A 26,945-nucleotide genomic window follows, 5' to 3' on the forward strand; every position below is an offset into this window, starting at 1 on the left:
GAGATGTGCATTTACTTTAGTATAATATTCACACAGCTAGAAGCATAATAAGTCCAAGTTATGAGAAGTGCAAATAAAGACAAAGCTGAAGGAACATACACAGCGACACTGGAGGGGCAGGTGAGAATTTGACAAAGAGCACTGGAGTGTGAGTGATATCTTTGTAAATCCAATAGTGTGAGAAGGACCTTGGAGAAAACTAAACATGTGAAAACAATGTGAACGTTACCAAACCATTAAAATCATGTTCAGCGTTTGAACAACCTAATATTCCAACTAGCCTACCTGCATGTGAGATAGTAAACTCCCACAGAGGCATTTCGCCATGACTGAATATAAAGCTACTGTATGTCTTGGACGGGTTACCTTTAATAAATCTAGTACTTTTGGAGTCTTCAGAGATTAGCATTAGTAGTATTTGAGATATAATGTCTGAACTCTTACCCAGAATGACATTGGCTCACATTTAAAAATGTTAAAAAATATTTTTAAAGCACGATTGTTTTAATCCTTTTGTGCAACATTAACATCAACTTGCAAATGGTTTGTTTAGAGTGGGCTCAGGAGGCAAGCCCACTGCATATGTGACAGGTGCTAGCTGTAAAATAGAGCTGATCTCCAACCGTTAACCCTTTAGATGCTGCAGTCAAACTGATCATGGCTCCTTCTGTCTCCCAATCACTTTCTCCCATCCAATAGACTTTTGTACCAGCTCATCACTGGTACATAAAAAGGCTGCAAGTCCATGTGTTAACCTTGTTTAATTACACCAAATATATGTGCTACCAGCGGCTATGGTTTTCCCACTGGGTTTGTGTTTTCTGTTGCTGAAACCAAAAATAAAACTGTTTGGACTTTTATATGGACTGAGTGAGTAGCTGTGTCCTCACTGACCTCACCCTCCACGCAGATATGGCCACATATGGCGGAGCATGTAGGCAACGCTGGTTGCTAGGGGCACTGGCATGACCATTGTTGATGTTTAAAGACTAAAGGCCCATTTACATGCAAAAATAATTGTTCAAAAGATAGGTTTTGAGTGATCGTTTTGCATGTAAATGAGCCTCTGTAACCTGTATACAGAGTACAGCAGGCGGTCTGTTAACTGCATTCAGCTCTTTTGTTCTGCTGTGGGGCTGCAAGCTGAATACAATGTAATCCACACTTACATGGAGAATACAGCACCATGGACCGCAAACACAGCATGCAGTCTGTATTATCTTCTCTCTGGCTGAACGATGGATTTTATGCTCACCTAAAAATCATTTAGTCGAAGAGTGAAAAGTGGGAGGCTGGGAGCATTTACACACAGCAATTGTTCAAACGATGGCTTTTGAGCGAATTTTGAGCGATAATCGTTGCGTGAAAATGGGCCTTTAGTCTACCTATGTCGTGGGTGAAACCTGCTACTACTATGCTATCACAGTCCGCTGCTCTATGGGAGCTGGTCAAGCAGCTAATAGCAGCTAATTAAGGCAAATGCTCAGTGACAAAAGGCAAATGCCCAACAGTAGGAACAAATCACTATGCTGTAATATGCACTTCAGAGACACCCTAGAATCATAGAATGGTAGAGTTGGAAGGGACCTCCAGGGTCATCTAGTCCAACCTCCTGCTCAGTGCAGGATTCACTAAATCATCCCAGACAAAAATTTGTCCAGCGTTTGTTTAAGCACTTCCATTGAAGGAGAACTCACCACCTCCCATGGTAACCTGTTCCAGTCATTGATCGCCCTCACCGTTGGAAGGTTCTTTCTAATATCTAATTTGTGTGTCCTCCCTTTCAGTTTCATCCCATTGCTTCTAGTCTTTCCTTGTGCAAATGAGAATAGGGTTGATCCCTCTGCACTGTGACAGCCCTTCAGATATTTGTAGACAGCTATTAAGTCTCCTCTCAGCCTTCTTTTTTGCAAGCTAAACATTCCCAGATCCTTTAACCGTTCCTCATAGGACATGAGGAATAAGGTTGGTTTTGATGTATAAGGACCACATGCAATTTAGAGATTAAAGCAGAAGCAGACAGTTCTGTTCTCATGTCAGTGGTCAGTCCTGGCATTGCAGGTTACATAACATTACCATTGAAATGGATAGTAAGTTTAGCTGCAATACCAAGCTTGCAGTGGGACCCCTGCAGTGGGAACATAATTGTCTATTTTCTTTAGAAATCCACTCAGTGCACAAGAACACAGATCCCACAAACAACTAATCAGAGGGAATCCGGGGTGACAGACACCCACCTATCTACTATTGGTGACCTATCCTGAGGATTTGCCATTATTAGTTTACAATTGGACAAGCCCTTTAATCATGATCATCCTGTATATATAAATATATATTTACAAATGCATACTGTTATACTATCAGCAGATTGTGTCCTATTGATATACAAAGTAATTGGGGAATTATTTATGAAAACTGATGTAGTATTATTTTCTTTTGCTTATCTTGAGTCCTGCATATTCCACAGTGCTGTACATAGATTGCTATTATTCACATAATTTTCTTTATTCCTTGGAGCTCACAATCTACTTTTCCTATCTAGATAGCCCTAGCCAATTTCATAGACAGCCAGTTTACCAAACATTATGTTTTTAGAGTGTGGGAGAAAACCTATACAAGCTCCATGCGGATGTAGCCCTTGGTCAAACCCAAACCCAGGACCGCAGCTTATATCTTGAAGTAAAAGAATCAGCTTTTTTATTTTAATAAACTTGAGTTTTGCCATGAACTTGGAGCACATTCTTTGTCAAACAAAATCAAGCATCTGGAAGGAATTGTCGTTTGACACGTGGCACTATAATTACAGGTCCCCGTGTTTGTTGGAACCATTTCCAGGCACTTGGCTAAAGGACATTTGGTCTTATGGGGTCCATTATGCATACTGCTCTGAAACCCACTACTGCTTGTGTTTGCAGTAGTGTAGCAAACAACATAACTGGACTGCTACGGAGTGGGACCAGGTGGTCTTTAGCAATGAATCCAGGTATAATTTGGGCACTGATAGCGGACATGTTCGTGACCCCTGCAGACCTAGGGGTAAGCACCTCAATCCTGCTTTTGCTGTGAAGCAGCACACTGCCCTCACTTCGTGTCATTGTCTGGGGAGCCATCATACATGACAATCAGTCACATCTAATAGTGGTATTAGGGAGATTGACAGCTTTTTGATATGTTCAGGACATCCTGCAGCCACAGGGGTTGTCTCTTATGGTGGGGCTTCCAAGAGGCATTTTCCAGTAAGGGTGTCACAGGAATTCGTTGACAACACTGCCACATGTCCAGTCGCCAAATGTATTGCCAATGGAAGATGCATAGGACCATCTGAAATGTCAACTTTGACAGCCTCTGCGTTTGCACCATCTGGAGGCTCATTTACAGTAAATGTGGACCGATATGTCACAGGATACCATACAGAACATATATGCCTTCATGCCCCACCGTATCACATCTTGTTTCCAAGCTAGAGGCGGTACAACAGGGTACTACAGCCTCTATGCTCACCTGTATCACATCTTACATCCAAGCTAGAGATGGTACAGCATGGTATTAGAGGCTCCGTGTCCACCTGTATCACATCTTGTATCCAAGCTAGAGAGGGTACAACAGGCTATTAAAGCCTCCATGCTCACCCGTATCACATTTTACATCCAAGCTAGAGGTGGTAGAACAGGTACTAGAGCCTCCATGCCTGCCGTATCACATCTTGTATCCAAGCTAAAGACGGTACAACAGGGTACTAGAGCCTCCATGCCCACTTATATCACATCTTGTATCCAAGCTAGAGGCGGTACAACAGGGTACTAAAGCCTCCATGCCCGCCCATATCACATCTTTTATCCGAGCTAGAGGCGGTACAACAGGGTACTAGAGCCTTCCTTCAAGTGTTGAGTTTTCCACAATAAATGATCCTTTTGCTCTGGTATTGTAATCACTTACTTATATCAATGTTACAATCACACAGAGAGTTTCATTAGATTCTGACAACCTGTTCAATTTCAGACTGTTAGCATAAAAGAAATGGGCAAAACATTTTAGGATTTTTGTTATAATTTTAAGGGAAGAATAATACAGAAGATCAATGTCCTGTGGATGAATATGATGGGCCAATTCACACAATAGAATTGTCCACTTAAATGGTTATAATAGCATTGTTGGCCCACACTATATCCAAGCTTCCTAGAAAAAAGAAAAGAGGTGATTAAGGTCACCACTCTGCATTAACAAGCCAATGCATTATTCTACAAAGCAAGATTGCCATTGTTTTTAAATGGGATTTGTAGGTAAAATAACCAATTGTTGGTCACTTTACCTCAAACACCAAATACAAAAGAGTTTCCAAAGGCAAATCAGATGCTTTTTTTTCGGAGGCTTTCTCAAAAAGGCCGGGAACCTTTGCCCTCATCTGTTTTGGCTGTGTGAAACTTCATTCTCTGAGGAAACTATAAGGGCATTTGAAAGTGTGTGGTCCTCTGGGATAATTCTAGACACATCCTTACTCTTTGTGTGTGTTCTTTACTGGAGCACACTCCTTCAGCCTCAGCTCTGACGAAAAAGGAGTAATTGGTCCTTCAACTGTCTCTTATAACAAATCACTCATTCAGGCATTTTCCAATTTTCCACTTACTATGTGGATTATTAGTCCATTACTAGTTTCCTAGTTTCACTGATTATATATATATATATATATATATATATATATATATATATATATATATATATATATATATATATATATATATATATATATACAGTATATATATATATATATATATATATATATATATATATATATATATATATATATATATATATATGAGTTTGAATAGGCAGATAAAGTGCAAAATCACTATAATAACTTTTATTTCCAGAAATATAAATGCGCTGGAAACACTAAACGTACAATTCCAAATCCAAAGAGCAACATTTATTTAGTTAGTGTTAGTCATTTACAGAAAGTAAAGAAAAAGGATTTTTGGGCTGTTTCGATGAAAACTCAAAAATGTATTGTATAAACTGAAAAAATGTTTAAGGTTTCACTTTCCTTGGAATTACTGAACTAATTTGAAATGACATCTATTGTTTGTAAGAATTGCTTGACATTTGCTTTGCATTGAGACTGCCAACTTCTGAGCCTCTGAACAGGTATTACAGTCCAGGAAGATTGCACTACATTCCACAGCTGTGCATTTTTTTATTCTGCCTCATAAACCGCATTTTGATGTCACTCCACAAGTTCTCCAGGAGATTGGGTTGACCATTCCACTACCTCAAACCAAGATGTTGTTTGCTTACTGGTGTGTTTTAGGCCATTGTTGTGTTTAAACACCCATTTGAAGGGTATTTCTTCTTCTTTGGCATAGGGCAACATGATCTCTTGAAGTATTCTCTTGATATATTCAAAATGATCCATGATCTCTCGTATGCGATAAATAGGCCCAACACCTGGTGTAACAAACATCCCCATATCATGACTTTTGTACTACCATGTCTTACTGTCTTCACGATGTACTGTGGCTTCAATTTCGTGCTCAGTGGTCATCTGACATGCTGTCTGTGGCCACTAGACTCAAAAAGAACAATTTTGCTTTCATCAGTCCACAAAATGTTGCGTCATTCCTCTTTGGGCCAGTCAATGAGTTCTTTTGCCATTTTTAACCTATTCAGGACATGTCTTTTTTCCAACAAAGGGCCTTTGCAGGAGCTTCTTGCTGGTAACTTGGCTTCACTTAAGCCCCATTTAGACGGAACGGATGTCGGGCAAACAAGTATCGTTGCTTTACAGTGGGGAAGCTGCAGGAGATTTCTCTCCTCACTCTCCCCCGCCCCTCTCCATTCACTTAACACAGCAGCCGTTCAATAGTGAATGGCTGCTGTTTATGCTGTTCATTTAGAGCATCGCTCATCGTTTGGGCTGCATAGAGTCCTGAACGATCGTTCAGTGTAAACAGAAGCTGTTCAGTACTGAATAGCCGCTGTGTAAGTGAATGGAGAGGGGCGCGGGAGAGTGAGGAGTGAAAGCTCCTCCAGCCATCCCAACCCCCTGCTGGCCGCTCTGTCAGAGATCCAGTGATACTCACTCCAGTGTGACATCACTGGAGTGAGTACACACAGGGACGAGTGTCGGGCATCGTTTGCTTGATAGTCGTCCCATGTGAATGGGGCTTAAGTCTTTGCCCTTCTGGCTATTCTTTGATCCATTTCAACAGTAAACCTCACTTCCTTCCATGTCTTTGAGGTTTGGTTAACAGTTCAAGGCATTTGAGATAATTTTAGCTGAGCAGCCTATTATGTTCTGGACTTCTCTATATATTTTTCCCTCTCCAGTCAACTTTTTAATCAAAGTGCGCCCTTCCTTAGAACCTCTGGAAGGACCCATTTTCACTTGTATTTTGGAAGTAAATGCACAATAAGGCCTCTTTCCCATGAGAACCTACACATGCAAAAATCATGTGCGTAAAAAAACTTGTTGCTATTAGAACCAATGGTTTCCTATGGGAATGTTCACATGAAAGAATTTTAGACTCGCAAAAAACATCTGAACGTTCCCATAGGAAACCATTGGTTTCAATAGCCATGAGTTTTCTACGCACGTGATTTTTGTGCGCGTAGGTCCTCGTGTGAAAGAAGCCTAAACAGCATGTGCAACATTTGCCACCCTCCTACCTTGAATAAGGGACACAATTAACCTGCTATTCCACAGAATTTATGACTTCACCAATTTAACTCCTCACTGCTATTATTTTGCAAACTCTCCTTTGAATTACTGATTTAATTACTCAGAATGAGTGGCATGTAAGACCAAATTGTTGGGTCCGTTTTTTTTCTATTACTCTACTGCATTTACAAGTAAAGTACTTGCTACATAGAAATATTACTTCTTCCAAAAACAACGATTTACCAGGTTAATGATTTTTGACTACTATTTCTTTAGCTGTATTTCATGCGTGTATATAGTGTATGTTTGTGTGTATATATATATATATATATATATCTGCCTAAGATAACAATTATCATTCACAGTGAATAATAGATTTGAGTATTTTCAGCTCAACAAAAATTTGGATTCCCTCCAGCAGCTTCGGGGCTGCATTAGTTTATCATCACCTTAGTTTATTAAGGCTTTTATGAAACCAGTTGAAAACTAAATGAAATGAATGATTACTACATTAATTGAAGTTTTAATAGGTGTAATTGATATATCCCATTTAAAAAAACTTAAGTTGTGGGAGCAAGCTTTGCTAAGTAAATTAAACCACCTTGTTTTTTTTCAATGCATATTTCTATTAGCAAGGAACAATCTTTGCACTTTCATGATTTGGTGTGATTGATGAGCAGACAATCATAGCAAGATAGCATAGCAAGATAGCATGCCAGGCTGAAAGTAGACAATGCTCATCCAGCCTGCTTCCACCCCCCCCCCCTTGTTGATCCAAATGAAGGCTAAAAAAAACAATGGGGCAAAAGCCAATTTAGCCCATTTGGGGGGGGGGGGGGGGGGATTCCTTCCCAATTCCAGTCAGAATAATGGCAGTCAGAATAATCCCTGCATCAATGTTTGAAAGTTCTTAGCTAACCCCAAGACCTGGATCAACAACTCTGCTGGTTATTTAATATCTATATCCTGTAATATCATAGCGCTCTAAAAAGACATCTAGTCGCCTCTTAAACTCCTCTATGGATTTTACCATCACTACGTCCTCAGGCAGAGAGTTCCACAGTCTCACTGCTCTTACAGTAAAGAGCCCCCTTCTGTGTTGGTGATGAAACCTTCTCTCCTCTAAACATAGAGGATGCCCTCTTGTTACCGTTGCGGTCCTGGGTATAAACAGATCATGGTAGAGATCCTTGTATTGTGCCCTAATGTATTTATACATAGTTATTTGGTCACCCCTTAACCGTCTTTCACCAGGGTGAAGAATTAAAATTTTGATAGCCTCTCTGGGTATTCCAGTCCTCCCACTCTATTTATTAATTTAGTTGCCCTTCTTCGAACCCCCTCAAGCACTGTAACATCTTTCCTGAGCACCGGTGACCAGAACTGTACGCAGTATTCCATGTGAGGCCTGACAAGTGCCTTATATAGTGGGAGAATAATGTTCTCATTCCTCGCCCCTATACCTCTTTTAATGCACCCCAAGACTTTATTAGCTTTTGCAGCACCTGACTGGCATTGGTTGCTCCAGTTACGTCTACAGTCAACAAGCACCCCTAGGTCTTTTTTCATATCACGTTTTTCTAGCAGTACCCCATTTAGTGTGTATTGGTGACATCTGTTTCTCCTGCCCATGTGCATAACCTTACATTTATCAATGTTGAACGTCATTTGCCATTTTTCTGCCCAAGCCCCTAGCTTATCTAGGTCAATTTGCAGCTCTATATTGTCCTCAATTGTATTAATTATCTTGTATAATTTCGTACTGTCTTCAAATATCAATATTGTTGCAGCTGTTCTGAGATCTTCACCATGCTTTCAGGCCGGACCAGGCTTTAGTAATGTCTCTGCCTTTCCAGGGGCTGAGGGGCGTGGTATCGGGTGAGTGATGTCAGTTCTTACCTGCCTCTAGTGGCCCTGCCCTATATAATCTGTTCTAGAATTGACCTCAGTGGTGGTCAATTTTAGTCGTTCCCCGGATTAGGGGTTTTGTTTAGGGATGAGGAGTTGTACTGTTGTTTACCTTGAGGTATTCCAGAATGACATCTCTCAGAAACCTCTCAAATATTTTTCCAGCTATTGAAGTCAGACATACCTGCCTGTAGTTAACAGGCTCTCTCTTAGACCCCTTTCTGTATATTGAAACCACATTGGCAATGCGCCAATCCAGTGTACATCTGCGATCTCAATAGAGTCCCTAAATATAAGAAATAGGCGTCTATCTATCACGTCGCTTATTTGCCTTAGAACCCTTGGGTGTATTCCATCTGGGCGGGGCGATTTGCTGATTTTAATCTTTTTTAACCAACTCTGCACTTTCTCCCGCTTTAAGGCCCATTTAGACACAACGATTATTGCTCAAAAGCCGTCTTTTGAGCGATAACTGTTGTGTGCAACTGCACTTATATTGTGCAGTTTTCGTTAAGCTGTCGCTCATCGTTGTCTTTCAGCATGCTGAAGGATGACGATGAGCCTTATCAGGAATTCACAGCGGGACACAGCTGATACCATTATTTCAGCTGTATCCCGCTCCCTGATGACAGGCTCAGTATGAAGAACAGAGCGGTCCAGCTCTGTTCTCTATACCCGGCACGGAGCGCTTGTCTTCTGCATCCTCCACTTGTCTTCTGCATCCGGGTGCTCGGATTGGGGAACAGCAGGATGCAGAAGACAAGCGGGGACACCCCGCTTGTCTTCTGCATTCTCTGCTGGCAGCGCAAGGTTATCGCTCATCTTGAGCAATGATTTTGCGCTGTAAATGACACAGTGTATATCGCTCAAAAGTCGCTTGAGCGACATCTTTTGAGCGATAATCGTTGTATCTCAATGGGCCTTTAGACAGTTGATATTTAGTGGGGGACATTTCTTTTTCCTTCGTGAATACACTTGAGAAAAAACTATTTAATAGATTTGCCTTCCCCCCATTGTCTTCTATGATTTCTCCTGCATTATTTGTTAGTGAAGCATAAGACATTTATAGCAAAGATAACACTCTGGCCTGGTGACCCCCTAACACTAATTCAGGGACCATAAAACCTTCACATCTTTATCAGTGGACTATTTAAATATGTTTTTATTTCTCTACTTATCTTGTTGTATGAGAGTTTTAAAAGCTCGCTACAGCATCACATCTTGCCCTATTGGCTAACATGGTACTAAACGTTTTTTTTATAATATAACAAGATATGTCTGACCAATGGTATGTTCATATGTAGTGGATTTAAGTGTGGATCTACTCTAAAGTCCATAACATATTTTGTACTGAGGATTTTGTTTCGAATCTGCAACACAATCTGCATCAAACTCTGCACCATATAGTGCGGACATTCCTGCATTTTTTGATGAGGGTCTGCAGCCAATTTCATCCTTTTAATTGAAAGGATGAAGTCTGCTGTGAATCCACTGCAATATCTGCACCATATTCTGCTCCAATGGTGCAAATTTTGATGTCGTTTTTGGCGCTGATTTCATGTAAGAAATCAACACTAATTCCAGTAAGGCCTCATTCGCACGACCGTATATACGTAACTAATTTAGCTGTGTTAAACAATTACGACCATCTGAAGCATTGGCTTCCAATGTATTCCTTCAGATGAGCGATTTTTAGCCGTATAGAAACATCTTGCCGGGAATAATTGGACATCTGCGACCGGTTTTATACAGTGTGTGAAAAGATATGTCTTGCCCGATTTTTTGCGAAGATACGCTGGAGGCTCCAATAGACTTCTATGGGAGCTGAAAAAAACAAAGGAGTTTAGCTGCGTCCAACACTGAGAAAAGAAGACAAGCGCCCCTAATTAAACATTAATAGTAATTCCAAGGATTTCTGGCGACCGAGAGATTTACACGCAGCAGTGTATTTTTTCACCGATACGCCACCCGTGTGAATGTACAAGAAAACGCTAATTAAATCAGGACTTGATTGCGGCTATTCTTCATTCATACGATTTTTGCTCGCGATGCGTTAAAAAACATACGGTCCTGTGAATTAGGCCCCAACAGCAGCACAATATAAAAAAACAACACTGCAACATCAGTAGGACACAAGTGCTGAATACTTATAGTGATTCACAGGCTGCAAATTAGGTGAAAACAAGGACACCAATATTTGTAACTATTCACGCATAAATACGTAGCACTGTGATTTTTCTAAACTTTCATATAAAACACTTCAGAAAGATCATAGCCATATGGAAAACATTTGATTTTGACCCTTTTCAGGTAAAAGTCAAAGAGCAGAAGTGTGTGATAAATTCTGTGGAACTGTATCACTGGATGCAGCTATGTTGAAAGTAAATATTCACAGAGAGATAAATTATACAAGTAATTACTGAAAGACAAGCTTAAGTGGGGTTATGACTCTATTACAAAGACAGGTGGCACCCTAGTGATGGATGTATAAGAGCGAGCACTAAATTCCCACAAGGTGTCCTCGCATTGAAGGATATTGCAGAAGAATACACACCCAAGTCAAGACCTGTCCCCTGGCTCTTAATTGCCAGTAATGCTCAGGGGAATTTCTATACAGATGTCAAGGTTAAAAGAGAAAAGAGCAGTGAGGTGTTGAGCTATCCTGTAGTGAGTAATCTGCTAGTTACATCACCGACTACTTATAGACACACTATCGGAGAGGGAAAAGCTGCAACCAGAAATCACTCATTCTACCTCATTACTTGCAGACACATGGTGTTCATAAGGGAAGGAGAATATTGGAGCACAGTCTATACATGAACACATTGGTCAGATTTTTAAATGGAGATTTATGAAATTGTCTAAAAGAAAAAACTGTTTTAGTTGCTCCTAGCAACCAATCACAGCACAGCTTTCATTTTGTATTTTGCTGGTAAAATGAAAGTTGAGCTCTATTGACTGCTAGGGGCAACTAAGACAGTTTCTCTTTTAGGCAGTTTCATAAATCTGGCCCATAGTCCTCTTGCCTTGAACTAAAGGTTAGAATTGCACTTCTATAAAATTATTTTTGCGTATGCTAACGTGTTCTATAAACCATCTCAATGGTCATGTAAATAAATCCCCTTCGCCCTATTCACTTCTCAGTAACATGGATTCAAGTTCAATCTATGCATTTAGTCGCGTCTGACTCTCGGTGACTTCATAGGTGAACATTCTCCATTCAAGCATTGCTTCTAACTGCTTAATGCACATATTGGCATCCATTTTGATTGCGTTGCGCCAACATGTTCTTTGTTGGCTCTCTCTTCTGGTTCCACTGATCATTCCCAACATTTTTGTCTTCTCTAGCGAGTTTGCACGCATGACGTGGCCAAAATAAGTCAGTAGCAGTCTAGTGACTTTAGCTTCTAGCGATGTCCCTGGTTTTATGCGATCCAACACTTCTCTGTTTGTTACCCCGGCTGTCCAAGGTATTCTTAATTATTTCTGCCAGCACCACATGTCAAATGCATCTATTCTTCTTCTGTTGGCCCTTCTTAGTGTCCAATTCTCGGACCCATACATCATCATAGGAAAGACAATAGCTCCAACTAGTCAGCTTTTGATAGTAAGAGTGATATCTTTGCTCTTCCAGATCTTATTCATGCCAACCATTGTGTTTGATTTCTGAGGTGGATTTGCCATTGCAGTCGATTTTTGATCCAAAGAAGATGAATTTCTGAACTGATTCAATTTCTTTGTTGCTAATGTTAAGCTTAAATTTTCCATTAGCCGCTGTTGTTATGATCTTTTTTGTTTTTTTGATGTTAAGGTGCAGCCCCCTTTTTTTTACTTTTTTCCTTAAGTTTCAAAATCCAGTTTTTTAGGTCCTCCTCTCTTTCAGCCAGCAGAGTTTTATCATCTGCATATTTTAAGCTGTTGATGGTCCTTCCTCCCATCTTCACTCCAATGTTGAGCGAGTCCAGGTCTAATTTACTCAGGATCACCTCAGCATAAGGTTGAAGAGAAATGGGGACATAATGCAGCTTGCTGTAGTCGATGAAACATATGTAAAAAATCTTTGTGATATTTGTGGGTCTTTTCCATGATCCATCTGATGTGGGGATGTGATATCTTGTACCTCTTCCCTTCCTAAAACTGGCTTGGCCATTGGATAGTTCCCGAGCAATGACCTGCTGCAACCACTTTTGAATAATCTTCAATAGGATCTTACTGGCATGGGAGATCAGTGCTATTGTGCTATTAATAGTTGGAGCAATCTCTGACATCACCATTCTTTGGTAGCGAGGTGAATATTGATCTTGTCCAACTCTTTGGACAAATGGACCATATCTGTTGGCTCAAGGCTGTGAGGGTACTGACTGGTATTTGCTTCAGAAGCTCCACAGGTATCCTATCAATTCCTGGGGCAGTTGTCTCACAGCCTATGCTATTTCTTCTTCCAAAATGTTAGGCTCCATGTCCATCTGGCCATTATTATTATCTTTGTGGTGTTCAAACTGGCTAGCATATAGCTCTTCTGTGTTTTCTCTCTATCTATTCTTGATCTGCTGATCACTCTATTCATTTCCATTATTACCTGACTGTTCCTTTTCGAGCAGAGAAGCTAAATCACATCACATTTACTTCATCAATCATGGCTCTAGTATGTCCCCTTCTATTTGCATCTTCCACGTGTTGACATTGTGCATTCAATTGTCTTTTCTTGTCCTTCCTGGCTTTATGTTGGAAAACTATGACTAGCTTCTTGGCTTTCTCTATCTTGCCCATGGCTTTGGCCACTCTTCGCTGATTAGCTATTTTGATAGTGTTATCAGATAGCCACTCGCTCATCTTCTTCATCTTGCTTTTGGTATTGCACATGTCTCTCAGCAATTCCAATGATTTTATCTCGGATCTCTTGCCATTGCTTATCTGGATCTTTTCCGTCTGGGCTGAGTATGTCAAACCTCTTGTTAACTTTTATAGCATACACTAGCAATATGTTGTCAACATTACATTTCTTCTAGTTGGTACTCCTCTTGATCTTGAACAGTTTAAGCTTCCCCTTAGCCACTAACAGTTGGTCTGTGCTGCAGTCGGCACTAAGGGGTGTCATCATGTGGCAGTAGAGCTTTTTCAGCGTTGTTGACACAGAATGCCAAGTGTTGACAATCCTGAAGAAATTCTTCTGACAAAATTACTCAAAACAATCCCCAGCTTCATTTCTTTAACCCAACCCAAACTTGCCTACAATCCTGGCATCTTTTCCTTCACCTACCTTTGCATTGAAATTGCCCATAATGTACAGAAGGTCCTTCTTTCATATTTGGCGCACATTGGACTATCCTCACTTGCATTTGAATTTGGTAAATAGACTTGTATTAAGGGGATGTTAAGTGGTTTGCCACGGATTCGGATGAATATTACCCGATCCCTATATGCTCTGTGATTTTCGATGCATCTAGTCACCCACTTGTTTACAATAAACGCGACTCCCTTTCGTCTGATGTTGTCATTTTAGGAAAAGTATGGGACAAAATCATCTGATGATGACCAAAATTGACCATTTCCAGTCCAGTGCAACTCATTAATGATATCAGTGTCAGTTCTCATCATTCCCCATTTCACAATTTCCAGTTTGCCAAAGACGATGCCCCTGACATTCCTTGTTCCAAGTCAGTAATACTGTGTGCTGTGCAGGCAATTCCTTTCGTCACAGGCACCATCAGCCATTGGGCTTCCCATAATGAGGTTTCCTCCAATTGCGCCATACACTCCCTGATTATTAGGTAAAAGCCCATGCTCTTCTCCAGTTGCACGTAGGCCACCATCCCGCCTGTAGGCTTCATTGTTGGTATCTATATTTCAAACACATTCAAGTTTTGCCATAAAGTTTTCTGTTGAGATTTTCGAAGGATAGTGCACTATTGCTTTCTCCAACCCTCTGCATTTGTCCAGGCTTTGGATCAGCATCTACATGGCTGGCTTGAAACATGGATTACAAACTTTCTAAGGGCAGCTGCACATGGGTGTAAGCACATATACATTTGCAATAATGTGACATATATGTGCTGTGCAGAGAGCATGATCATCTGCTTTCATGCCCATAGTGTTTTTTTTTACTATACTGCGGCGCGGCCCCACAGTGCCATGTTTGAGTGGCAGGCTAGCCTACTTACTCCCAGGGGTTATCTATTTTCCCATGCGAAATTGTGCACGATTGCATGCAGGTGGGGGCCTTTGGTGTGCAATAGCGTACCAAAGTAAATCATGTTGTGTCAAGCTTATCAATTTTTTTCACCCTAAGGGCGCCCACCCACTGGCGTTTGCGATTTTCGTGCGTGAAAAACACAGCGTTTTGCGCGGCGTTTTTTGCCGCGTTTTCGCGGCTTTTCCATTAATTTCCATTGACTTTCATGGGTGCATTAGGAGAAAAATAAGGACACATATGCAACTGACAGTTCCTATGTTAAAAAACGCAACGCAACGCAAAAAAAAACGCCAGTGGACAGGAGTACATTCAATTCTAATTGCTCTTGAGAAAAAACGCAAAACGCAAAGGAAAAAAAATCGCCAGTGGGTGGGCGCCCTAAGGCCTCGTTCAGACGAGCGTGTTTATGTGCGTACATACATTTGCACAAAACCATGCATCTATCACAACCATTGGTTCCATATGGTGTGTTCACATGTCCGTGTTTTACAGACATGCAAATGCTCGAACCTGCAAAAAATAGGACATATGTGCACCATAGATCCATGCTCCGCTTCAATATTTCCCGCGGGGAGTCCCCTTGTCATTGAACATTGAAAGCAATAGGATGCTGGCACCCCCACAGTGATTTTTGGGGAAGGGCTTTAAATATAAGTCCTTTCCCTGAAAATCATCCCTAGCTGTAGTAAAAAATTAAAAAAAAAAAAATATACTCACCTATCCGCCGCTGCCGGGGCTCAGGCGCTTCTAGCTGCTTGTCCTCCTGGCAGTGTAATGAAGTCCTTTTAGCAGCCGGGGATTTAAAATTCCCGCTTGCTGAAAGGGCTGCGTCCGATTGGCTGAGCGCTCAGCCAACCACAGGCAGCGCTCTTAAATTCATTGAATTTAAAACATATTTTGGAATACAAATTGGTGCGCTGTTGGCGCATTCAGCACTGCTATGCAAAAATTGGAGCATTTTTGGTGCAGCTTTCCTATTCTCCGTCAGTGAGCCACTTTTGTGAATTTGATGCACTTTGTAATATATATCGTGCATTAAATATGAGCCATACAGAAGTTATATACTCACCTTCCCTGCGCTGGCATCCTCGTCTCCATGGTGCCATCTAATTTCAGCGTCTAATCGCCCGATTAGATGCACTTGCGCAGAAGGGTCTTCTCCCTTCTGGTCGGTCCGGGCACGAGCGGCGTTCTGGCTCCGCCCCTTCTACGCATCATTGCTTAGCTCCGCCCTGTCACGTGTGCCGATTCCAGCCAATCAGGAGGCTGGAATCGGCAATGGACCACACAGAGCCCACGGTGCACCATGGGAGAAGACCCGCGGTGCATCGTGGGTGAAGATCCCGGCGGCCATCTTGGAGGAAAAGAAGGAAGAAGTTGCAGACAGGGGATTCGGGTAAGTAAAATTTTTTCTTTTAATTTCAACACATCCCTTGGGTTTGTCCTGCGCTGAACGGGGGGCCTATGCAAAAAAAAAAAAAAAAAAACGTTTCGGCGCGGGACAACCCCTTTAAGTCAATGGTATACACCTTTCTATCTTAGGCCCCTTCACTTAGGCATATTTATACACATAGTTGCACATGGAAAATTTGCATGCACAATTCACGGAGAATTGAAGCTATTGATTTCAATGCGTTTATTTTCATCGTTACCTTTTTGTGCAGCATGCTCTATTTTTGTGCGCATTTGCACGCCAAAGGTTTCCATAGAAGCCTACTGGAGGTGCACAAGTGTGCGCTCAACGCAATTGCACCCTGAATGAAATTGTGCACTATGCTGTGCAATTCTGCAAAAAAAAGAACACATCTAGAACTCATTAGGCTAAATAGTCTTTAAAATTACAGAAGGGGGTATGTCCTGCGCCCACATGTACTTTTGAGCATTCGCTCGTCTGAAGGGGCCCTTGTATATACAACGAATCCTCTGACGTAGAATGTAGCACACAGGTAAAAAACAATCAAAGTTAAAACTCACAATACGGAATAAAAAAAATGAATAAGCGAATGAATTTTGAAAATTACAATAAATAAACTTAAAGGCATTGTCCAGTGGAAAACATTGTTAACCACTTAATGCTCCATGACGTACAGTTACATCATGAATGTCAGGGGGTTTATATGGAATGGGATCAGGGGTCAATTCCACTCCATACACCCACCCACAGCAGCCATGATTAGTGTTCACGATGATTGTGGCTGTGAACTCTTTAAATGTCCTGATTGGAGTTCGAGCATCCCTAAGAGCCCCCTGTGATGGGATCTCTAAAGCCCACCCATGATGAGATCTCTGAATGCCCTCAGGACTGCCTTTGTAGATACACTATGGTGGCATGGCTTGATAGACAGCCTGTAGGATCACTGTATAATGTAATACTCTAGCATTACATTACACTGAAGGAGTGAACAAACGACTGCAAGTTCAAGTGCTTTATGGGGAATAAAAAAAGCATTTTAAAATGAAGATAACATGTTTTATTAATTACTACAAAAAAATAAAAGGTAACAAAAGTTTTTTAAAAATTACTTTTTACCATATTTATAATAAAAATGAAAAATGAAAAAAAAAAACAACCTTTTTGCTATTTCTGCATCCATAAAAGTCCAAACTCTAAGCCTGGGGTCACGCGGGACGGAATTCCAATGGAATTCTCGCAGAATGGCCGCACTGAAAACCTGCGAGAATTCTGCTTGAAAAGCGCTGCTTCAAAACCCGCAGCTGAAGGCTTCATTTCTGCTGCGGCCATCTCTCCCCATTCAGAGGGGATTTTGCAAAATCTCATCCACTTTGCTGGCTAATCCTGGGATTAGGAGCCGTGGGGGGAATTGCTGTGTGGACATTCTGCATGGAAATTCCACTGCAATTCCACCCCGTGTGAGCCCAGTCTAAGAGTAACGCATTATTTATCCAGTACAGTGAACGTTGTCCGAAAAAATATGCACAACATCAGAATTGTGCTTCGTTTGGCCACCCTGTCTGCAAGAAAGAATTTAATAAAAAGCAATCATATGTTCTCCAAAACATATTTGTGTTTACACTTCTTAAAAAAATGTCTATATCCCCACATATTCCAGGAATAATGTTAGACTATGATCTTGCTCAGTATTAGAGATGACAGAACACCCAAATGCTCGGGTCCGTGTTATTCGAGTCGAGCTTTTCGTAAAATTCGAGCTCTACTCGAGTAACGAACCCCATTGACTACAATGGGAGACTCGAACATTTTTGTATGTGGGATGCAGGGTCCCGAGGGGCCAAAACAGGCACGTCACAGCGAGGAGGAGCCAAAAACTGTGGTGTGGTCGAACACGGCTGAGCATGGGTGACCACCTTGGGACATTTGTTGAGGTGGACATAGACTAGAAACAGCCGTTGGCGCTATTCTGACATTAGTCCTGGAATATTTGGGGATATTTTTTTAATAACTGTTAACACAAAAATGTTTATTCACTCCAAAAACACACAAGTACCCGCAGCACTACAGCAAACCCTTATCCAAGGGGAGGCTCTTCCTGCACAGCCGTTAATCAGGAGACGGATCCCAATCTTCCAAACAATTCCCAAAGTTTATCCAAAAAAGGCAGCAGGAGCATTCAGGTGCAGTAAAAACAGGTATTATTTTCTTTATTCCATCCTCAGTAATCACGCAACGTTTCGGCCGTTACAAACAGCCTTTGTCAAGCATGTTACAGAAAACCACAACCCCCCTTAAATAGTTTAAAACAAGGAGAGTACAGTAAATCTCGCGCAACATGTATTAGTAATGAAATGGCACGATTGTATTTTGATATTTTTTCATCATTTTTTATCATTTGTATTCAATAAATTAATGCAAAGAGGTTTACTGTAAAGCGCATAATTAATACTGTATTAAGGGATCTGGCGAGTGGTACAACTGGGTCTAATGTAATGCGTTGTGTGGGTATAGTATTAGTAGATAGATTGGGTGGAACATCGTTCTACATTGCGTTATAATTTGCTTAATAAAGGGGCTACACTAACGGAATAAGTTAATACGAGGTTGTGATGCTGTGTAATGGTCCTTGTTACGCCACACAGCCTCAGCATCAGAGTTGCTGTAACATATGCCCAGGATTTGCAATACACACATGTAAATATATTGAGCGCCCATATGAGACTAACCCGAATGCATTATGTTATGTTATAGCTAGCGCGGAGGCTGCAGGATCAAATAGGGTAGCACAGCGTTGAGGCAGTGTGATGGAACCGCTGTTATGTTACTCGGCGCTAGGATTAACACTACGGACGCTAAGTTATGGTCCTAGTATTTGATCTGGTAGAACCGCCCTAGATACACAGGGCTGCACTGTGATAGGTGCGGAGGTTGCCTGGATACGACATGCTGGCGTGGTCACAGGTCGTTGAGGGAGTGACGGACCGTAAGGAGCGTGATGACATCATCAGGAAGTCGGCGCGGGCGCGCTGCTCCCATGGAGACGCTGAAAATGGAGGCAGAGGCTCTGGTGATGGCGTGCCCAGTCGGGGAGGAGGACTCTGGATCCCTGGGTTGTCCTGGATTGGACACAGGAGCAGCTACTGCGCACCTGGCAGCTGATTAAATGGTAGGAGGAACAATCTAGTAACCAATGTTATGCCTGTACTCTCCTTGTTTTAAACTATTTAAGGGGGGTTGTGGTTTTCTGTAACATGCTTGACAAAGGCTGTTTGTAACGGCCGAAACGTTGCGTGATTACTGAGGATGGAATAAAGAAAATAATACCTGTTTTTACTGCACCTGAATGCTCCTGCTGCCTTTTTGGATAAACTTTACAAAAATGTTTATTATCATGGGCTGACACGTTGAGACTACAAACAAAGAAATTAAAGGGCTATTTTTGTGAAAACACATTTTTCCATCCTTACCCCACTTATCTGATTGCCTGTAACACACTGGAGGTCTCTATGTATTGCAGCAACTTTGTTGTAATACGGTCCCCTGTCTGCTGCTGATCAGGCACCATCTTGATTTTTCCCATTACACTTTAACCCCAATCCTATGATGCATCAGGACAGCATTAGCTAGAGGCTGTACCACATATGCCTGCTGAGGGAACAGTTTAATTATCATTACCTTCTATATTCACCTAAAGAAGCTATAGACCATAAGTATACAGTAATCATCCTTAGTAGCTGTGATAGGAGTGCCTGTGTCCCCCTTTAGGTCGGTCCCACACAAACTGATTTGAATTGTGGAATCCGCGGTAAAACGAAAGACATTGAAAGACATGTATTTTCAAATTTTCTTTCACACTCATGGGTATGAATTGTGTATTCCGCGAGTGCAAGAAAAGTCTCAGCATGCTGCATTTTAGTGTGGATTCCACGTGGACAGCCTCCACTGAAGTCAATGGATGTGGTGGATCCGCAGCCCATATACAATGAAAATGGAATTGCTCAGAACTTGCTATCAAAATACATACAAAAGCCTGAATTCTGAGAGAGAGAGCAAATTATATTTCTCACCTGAGCAATACTCTCATACCTTCAGGTATCATTCATTGCCTGCGATCTTTCTTCTCCGCAGATGATACACTATACATACGTGTACTTCTATGTGGAAAATAGCGAGCAAACACATCCATGCACAGTTTGTTTGTGGAATGTGGAATCCGACCCGTTCGTGTGAGCCCGGCTTTAGGCAGTTTCTGTGGCAGGATTCATGTAATAGAATCACACTGACAAATTGATTAGAAACTGAACACATAAGTCAAAGTAGATCGGAGCTGGTCAGAACTGAGATCACATGACAACCAGAGGAGAAAGAAGCCAGGAGCTTCAGATATAGAAAAACAACTAAGGTAACACTAGCATGAAAAAACTGAGCTTGCTTAATCCAACACAATGAAGGAAGGAATTGGTTAGCAGATTAATGTCATCTGGGAAGACATTGCTTAAAACCTGCTTCCTTTTGATTTCTGCACCAGAGAAACAAAGGACTCTTTCGGGTAACCGTAAGTCAGACCGTCCCATAGTTGCATCATAATACTGTGGTCAACAAAAGACACCTACATAGAAAGTGAGCAGTTTAAGTACTAGTTAGCTATTGCATTACCTAGAGGTGACAAGATTCTAAACACAAAGCCATATGGATACTATTGGGACAGTCCAGATTTCTTCTGTTACCAAACCCCTGGCGAGCATAGATCATAGTACAGATGTCCATTAGCAAAGTTAAAGTTCTTCATAAGAAACAACCCTCTACATTTGTAGAGGCAGTACTCTTTTATTTTCCCTGGGGTGTTTAAAACCTAATCAGTGGAAGGTCTCACTTGGGTTTCATTAATGGACTGTGTAGTTCAGAAACTGTTAGTTATAATCATAATTTTTCCAACATCTATTTTTATAAGTGTGATATTTGTTTATTACCTGATTAAGTAAATACTATCGGCTTGAAAAGTAAGCCTTCCCACCGAAAATAAGCCCTAGCTACACTACATGAAAAAAAAACAAAAAACAATACTCACCTAGCAGGCGCCGTTTGGTTTCCCTCTCGCTACTCTCCAGCGCTCCGGCAGTCTTCCGTGTAGTATTTAGCAGTGAGAGAGCATTCTCGTCCTGATAACAGGACTTGAATACCCCGCCTCCAGCTAGAGATTGCTGTGATTGGTTCATTTAATGGCTGTGATTGGTTCATCGAGCGCTGGCTCTGATTGGCTAAGGCGGCGTTCTTGAACCAATCACAGCAATCTCTCACTGGAGGTGGGGTATTCAAGCCACGTTCGCAGGAAGAGAATGCTCTCTCAGAGCTGAGGACTACATGGAAGACTGCCAGAGACCAGCTAAAGAGACCTGGACGGCGTCAGCTAGGTGAGTATTGAGACACCCCCCAAAAATAAGACACTGTGCCTTTTTTTGGGGCAAAAATTTATATGTCTTATTTTTGGGAAAACACGGTATATCTGTTCACTTATTTGTGTGCTGTCTCTCCAGTATTGGCATCATATTTTGCACTACTTGCACTATAAAGATTTGTACACCACACCCCAGTATTACCACTCCCCACTATATTATCTCTCTTAGGGCTCTTTCACGTGTGCGCTGTTTTCACTCAGAATAGACGCGTGAAAAAAATTGTGTCAATTAGAACTAATGATTTCCTATAAAAATGTTCAGATAAAGGTATTTTAGACATGCAAAATACTCACACCGTACAAAGATAGGACATGTGTGGCTACAATGCCCGCATCTAAGGTCCGTGCTGCATCAAAAGATAGGACCTGACCTATCTTTGCTGCATGATGCGCAGGAGTTTCCATAGACTCCTATGGATATTGGATAAAACACAGCTCCTAATCATGTGAATGGGCAATTTCACGACTAATTAAGCTCAGGACTTGTTAGCTGTAAATCGTTCGCTCACGCTATTTTTCGAGCAGTTAGCCACAAATTTTTCACGTGCCTATTCTGCGTGAAAACGACACCCGTGTGAAAGAGCCCTTAGCCTTCTAACATGATCTTTCCCCTCTTGCTGGTATCATCCATCCAGTATCATCTGACTCCCCTAGTATTATTGAAGGATGGCGCGTTACATCTGCAATGCAGACCTCTCGGTGCTCGTAAGCTGCACTACACTAATTGCATAGTTGGCGCTGCCATTCACATTAAACAACGGCTGTGCTATGCAAATATCTTAGGTGTGCCACATAGCTTTAAGCCACGATTCATTAGTGCAGTAACCTGCTAATGTGAGATGCCTTAGTGGTGTTACATCTGTATCTACCCACCTCCAGCATCATCTCTACCCCAATTATCATCTCTTCTCTTTTTCTATTTTTAAGTCACTCCCCGCAGTATCATCTTTCGCACACATCTGTTATCATCACCAGTATTACTTCCCTAATATCATCTCTCTCCTCTAGTATTTTTTCTCTCCTACACCAAATGTATAATCTCCACTACTCCCAGTATACTCTCCTACAGCATATATATCTCCCCAAGTATTATCTTTTTCTTCCCACAGTATAAACTCACTCCATTCAGTATTAGCCCCCCCTAGTATAATCTCCCCTGCGCAGTTTGTATCTTCCCCCAAAGTATACGCTCCCCTTTATAGAAGATAGTTGTCTTACTACCAGTGAGACCTCTCTCCTCTCCACAGGCAATAGTAGTTATCAGCATTTTTCCTCCATGGCTCTCAGTGAAACTGCCTTGTGTAATGTTGAAGGAGTCTCTTTCTGATTACACAAGAGGTGTTGGAACCAGGGGGTTGTCCCTGAACTTGGGAGGTTTGATGTGTCCTGTGCAGCTCCACAGGTTGCGCACCCCTAGGGCTGACCTTGCTAATTCTTGTACTAATGTCTCCTTCCATGAGGAATCTCTCTTCTATTGTCCTGAAAAAGACTCATGCTGAGGAGTGTGTGATTCCTCCTGTCCCTTAAAAATGTCTGTCCTGAATTTACAGCTATCTCTCTACAACACCTATGTGATTCACCCTCCTCCTGCAAACTGTCTTGTGTGTGCTTTCCTCCCTGATTACTTGGATGCTTCCCCCATTCTGCACTCTGATCTGCCCTGTATAACCTCCTCTACGTTCTGCTATCTTTTTGGCTATTTCTTCATAGCAGTATTTTTGACAGCATTTTGCTTTAGTATTTGTAAGTCAAAAGCAGGGATGAAACCTATGAAGAAAAAATATAATCAAATGATTTACCTCTCTTTTGCATTTTGGTCCCACTACTGGTTTTGCCTTACAAATACTGAGCAAAATACTGTTATGTAGAAGTGCTTATTACTGAGAGAAGGGAAGAGAGAGAACAGAAAGAGCCAACAGAGCGAGGAGCAGTGCTCCTATAAGGACCCACCCAAATGTATAATATTGCCATAGAGATATAATGGGAGAGATGCACCAAAAATTGCACCAAAATCCTAACCAGGAGGAAAATTTGGTACAACAGAGCTGACCGTGCTCACTGGACACTGGCTGATTGGTTGATGCTCTAATATAAAAAGGGCAATTTTTGTTGCGTAGTGAGCTGAACTTGGTGCAGGACCAATGGTTAAGGGGATGGTGTTTGTGTTGTCCAGGAAGCAACGGAAAAGCAGCAAACCTTGACCTAGTGGGGACAGAACGCCAATGGCAGAAGACGGAGGGAGTAGCAGCCCCAACTCCGGATCAAGCAGTGGCCTCACTTTGAGCACGAGAATTAGGAATGTCCAGCGCAATGAACTGTAAGTGAGGCCAGCCTCTTAGAGAACTATAAATGTGCACACCAAAAAAGGAAAGGTAACAAATAGCAGGAAAGCCTGCTATATTTTTTATTGATCGTATTGGGGAAGAGTAAACTGTAAGGGACATATCCTATTGCTCAAACTCCTGAAGGTTATCAGCGAATTGGTGAGGGGTAAAGCCTTTTTTCAGGACTGAGATACTTCACAAGAGTGAGGGAAATAGAAAATGGTTTTAGAGCTGTATATGTCTTCGTCCAAAGAGAGACTTGTGTGTTAATCTAATAGAAATATATAATATAAAAGTTTTGTTCATAGTATCAACATATTATTGTTATTTCTCAAAAAGGTGTTACTGTGTTACAATTAACCGTAGATAGGTTCTAGAAAGTCAGGGAAAGATAATCCAGTTTTTTACATTCTTTTCCATATATCTCAAATAACTATTTTTCACTATTTTATAACTATTTTTGTTACTTCATCTGCTACATTGTATCCTGAACTTTGCGCCACCAAACCCTGACTCATGACACTCTCTCTGATTGTGTCAGATCCAGCACAGCAGCCAGCAAGATGAAGAAGTTACACAGACTTCACACCAGCAAAATGCGAGGAACTTATCATGAAGACTAATTAGAAAGTTGCTTAATTTTGCAAGTAGAAAGCAAATGAATAATAATAAACCTTTCAGTACAAATGTGTTCATAAGCTTTAAAATTATGTTTTTATTTCATGAGTATCCCATCCAATCTGGACATGCTGGAACCATAACCCTGAAAAACTCACAGTCTGTGAACAAACACAGGGAAACACTGTCCCTATAAACCCTTTACCCAGGATAGGGAGCTGCCTGTATGCAAATAACCTACCCTAATAATGGCAAACCTGGCCACATACCTTGGCCACTAGTAGACCCTATGTGGGATAAGAGAAAACAAGATATAAATGATACTAACTGCAGTATTTAGCTTTGTTACGCATCGGTCAAATAGGATATCCAGCACCAAGCTCTGACTTCTACCACAGTCAGAAGGAGACTGAAAATAAACAGCAAGGCCAGATTAAATAGTCCTCCTAAATAACCCACAGGTAAAACCAAGCAAGTCTCAACTAGTATGCCTTCCGCCAGAGCCGGAGGATGAAGAGAAACAAATACAAATTATCAGCACAAGACAGCAGCATCAGAGGTGTAAAAAAATTCAGGCTCACAAATCTGCTCCCATCATGTCCGTTTATTGGTGGTTCCATGCATTAATGTATTACCCAAAATACACAAAAGGTTAGTAAATCCGCCTTGCAGGTCAATAATATCCAGCAGAGGCTCCATCTTTAACAATCCGTTCAGATTTTTGGACCGTGTATTAAGGGAATATGCAGCAAAGGCACGGTCCTATATCAAAGATATGAGCGATTTTTTGGTTAAACTAAAACAAGTTGAGGTTAAGAGAATTACAATTTTGGTTACATTTGATGTCACCTCTCTTTATACCATTATCTCACATTCTAGTGGTTTGGAGGCATTGCGTGGGTGCCTCCTTGGATCCCATCTATCTAATTCTTTTACCCTGGCTCTGTTGGAGTTTATTTTACATCATAATTACTTTGTCTTTGAGAGCGTATTTTACCGACAGTGCCAGGGTACCGCAATGGGGTCTAACATGGCCCCCACGTACGCTAATATACTTATGGACTATGTGGAGAGAAATAAAATCTATACCTCTGAACTGTGGTCAAAAGTGTCCAGATGGTGGCATTTCATAGATGACATATTTATGTTGAGGAACGGCACTATTGATAAGCTGAATGTCTTCTATGATGCGATAAATAATCTGTTGCCAGAGCTGAAATTTACAATGTCCTGGTCACAGGATAGGATTCAGTATTTGGATGTGATGGCAATTAAAACTGAGACAGGGTTAGAAACAGACTTGTTTTGCAAAACAACAGATCATAATAATTTGCTTGTCTATAGCAGCTGTAACTCCAGGAATCCTCTGCAGTTTTTACCCTGGAGTCAGCTGCTTAGAGTACGCAAGATTGTGCGGAGATGAAAACGTAGACTTATGTCTAAATCAGATGTGTAAACATTTTTTAGATAAGGGGTATCCCCCTGATTTGGTTTTATCTGCATCAGATAGAGCACGCTCCTTGAATCAGATGGATCTGTTAATCCCTTGTAATAAATCTGATAAGCCTCCCCGAATGGCATTTGTATCTACGTACAATATTTTGAGCAATAGGATAATGGATATCATCAGGCATTATTGGCCCATTTTGGGTAAAAGTTGCCCCCCAAATAGCAGAATTCGCTAGTCCTCCAATGATGGCCTATAGGAAATGTCATAATATCAAAGACAAATTGGTTTGCTCATATAAAAGGTGTGAGGAGAGGTCAGGACAGCAAGTGCTATGACAACCAAGACAGGGAAATTTTCCCTGTCTTGGTTGTTCATGTTGTAGTAATATGCTAAAGGGGAATAGATTTAACCACCCCTATACAGGGGAATCCTTTTGCATTTGTATTCATTTTACGTGCCGATCGTCTTTTGTGATTTATCTTATATCCTGCCCCTGTGGTCTCCTCTATGTGGGGGAGACCACAATGGAAATTAAATCCAGAATAATCAGTCACAAAAGTACAATTTGGACGCATAAACTTCCCATTCCAAGACACTTTTAAGAAAGAGGGCATACTATCAGCTAACTATGCTTTAGAGTGATAGACCATATCCCTAAGAGTATAACAGGAGGGAACAGAGAAAGGGCCCTTAGGAAGAGAGAACTAGAATGGATTTACAAATTGGACACATTGGCCCCCTTGGGCCTCAATATTGATTATAATATTGCTCCATATGTGTAGGATTATTATATCCCCCCATATCTGTAGGTGCTCGACTAGGTGTCAGCATTTAATTTTAGATGCTATATGACATTATGGATATTATGGATGTTATATTGACATTGTTTTATTTTTTTTATTTTCTATTTCCGCATTTAGATTGTGCG

This window comes from Eleutherodactylus coqui, chromosome 1, assembly GCF_035609145.1.
Source record: "Eleutherodactylus coqui strain aEleCoq1 chromosome 1, aEleCoq1.hap1, whole genome shotgun sequence".
NCBI lineage: Eukaryota > Metazoa > Chordata > Amphibia > Anura > Eleutherodactylidae > Eleutherodactylus > Eleutherodactylus coqui.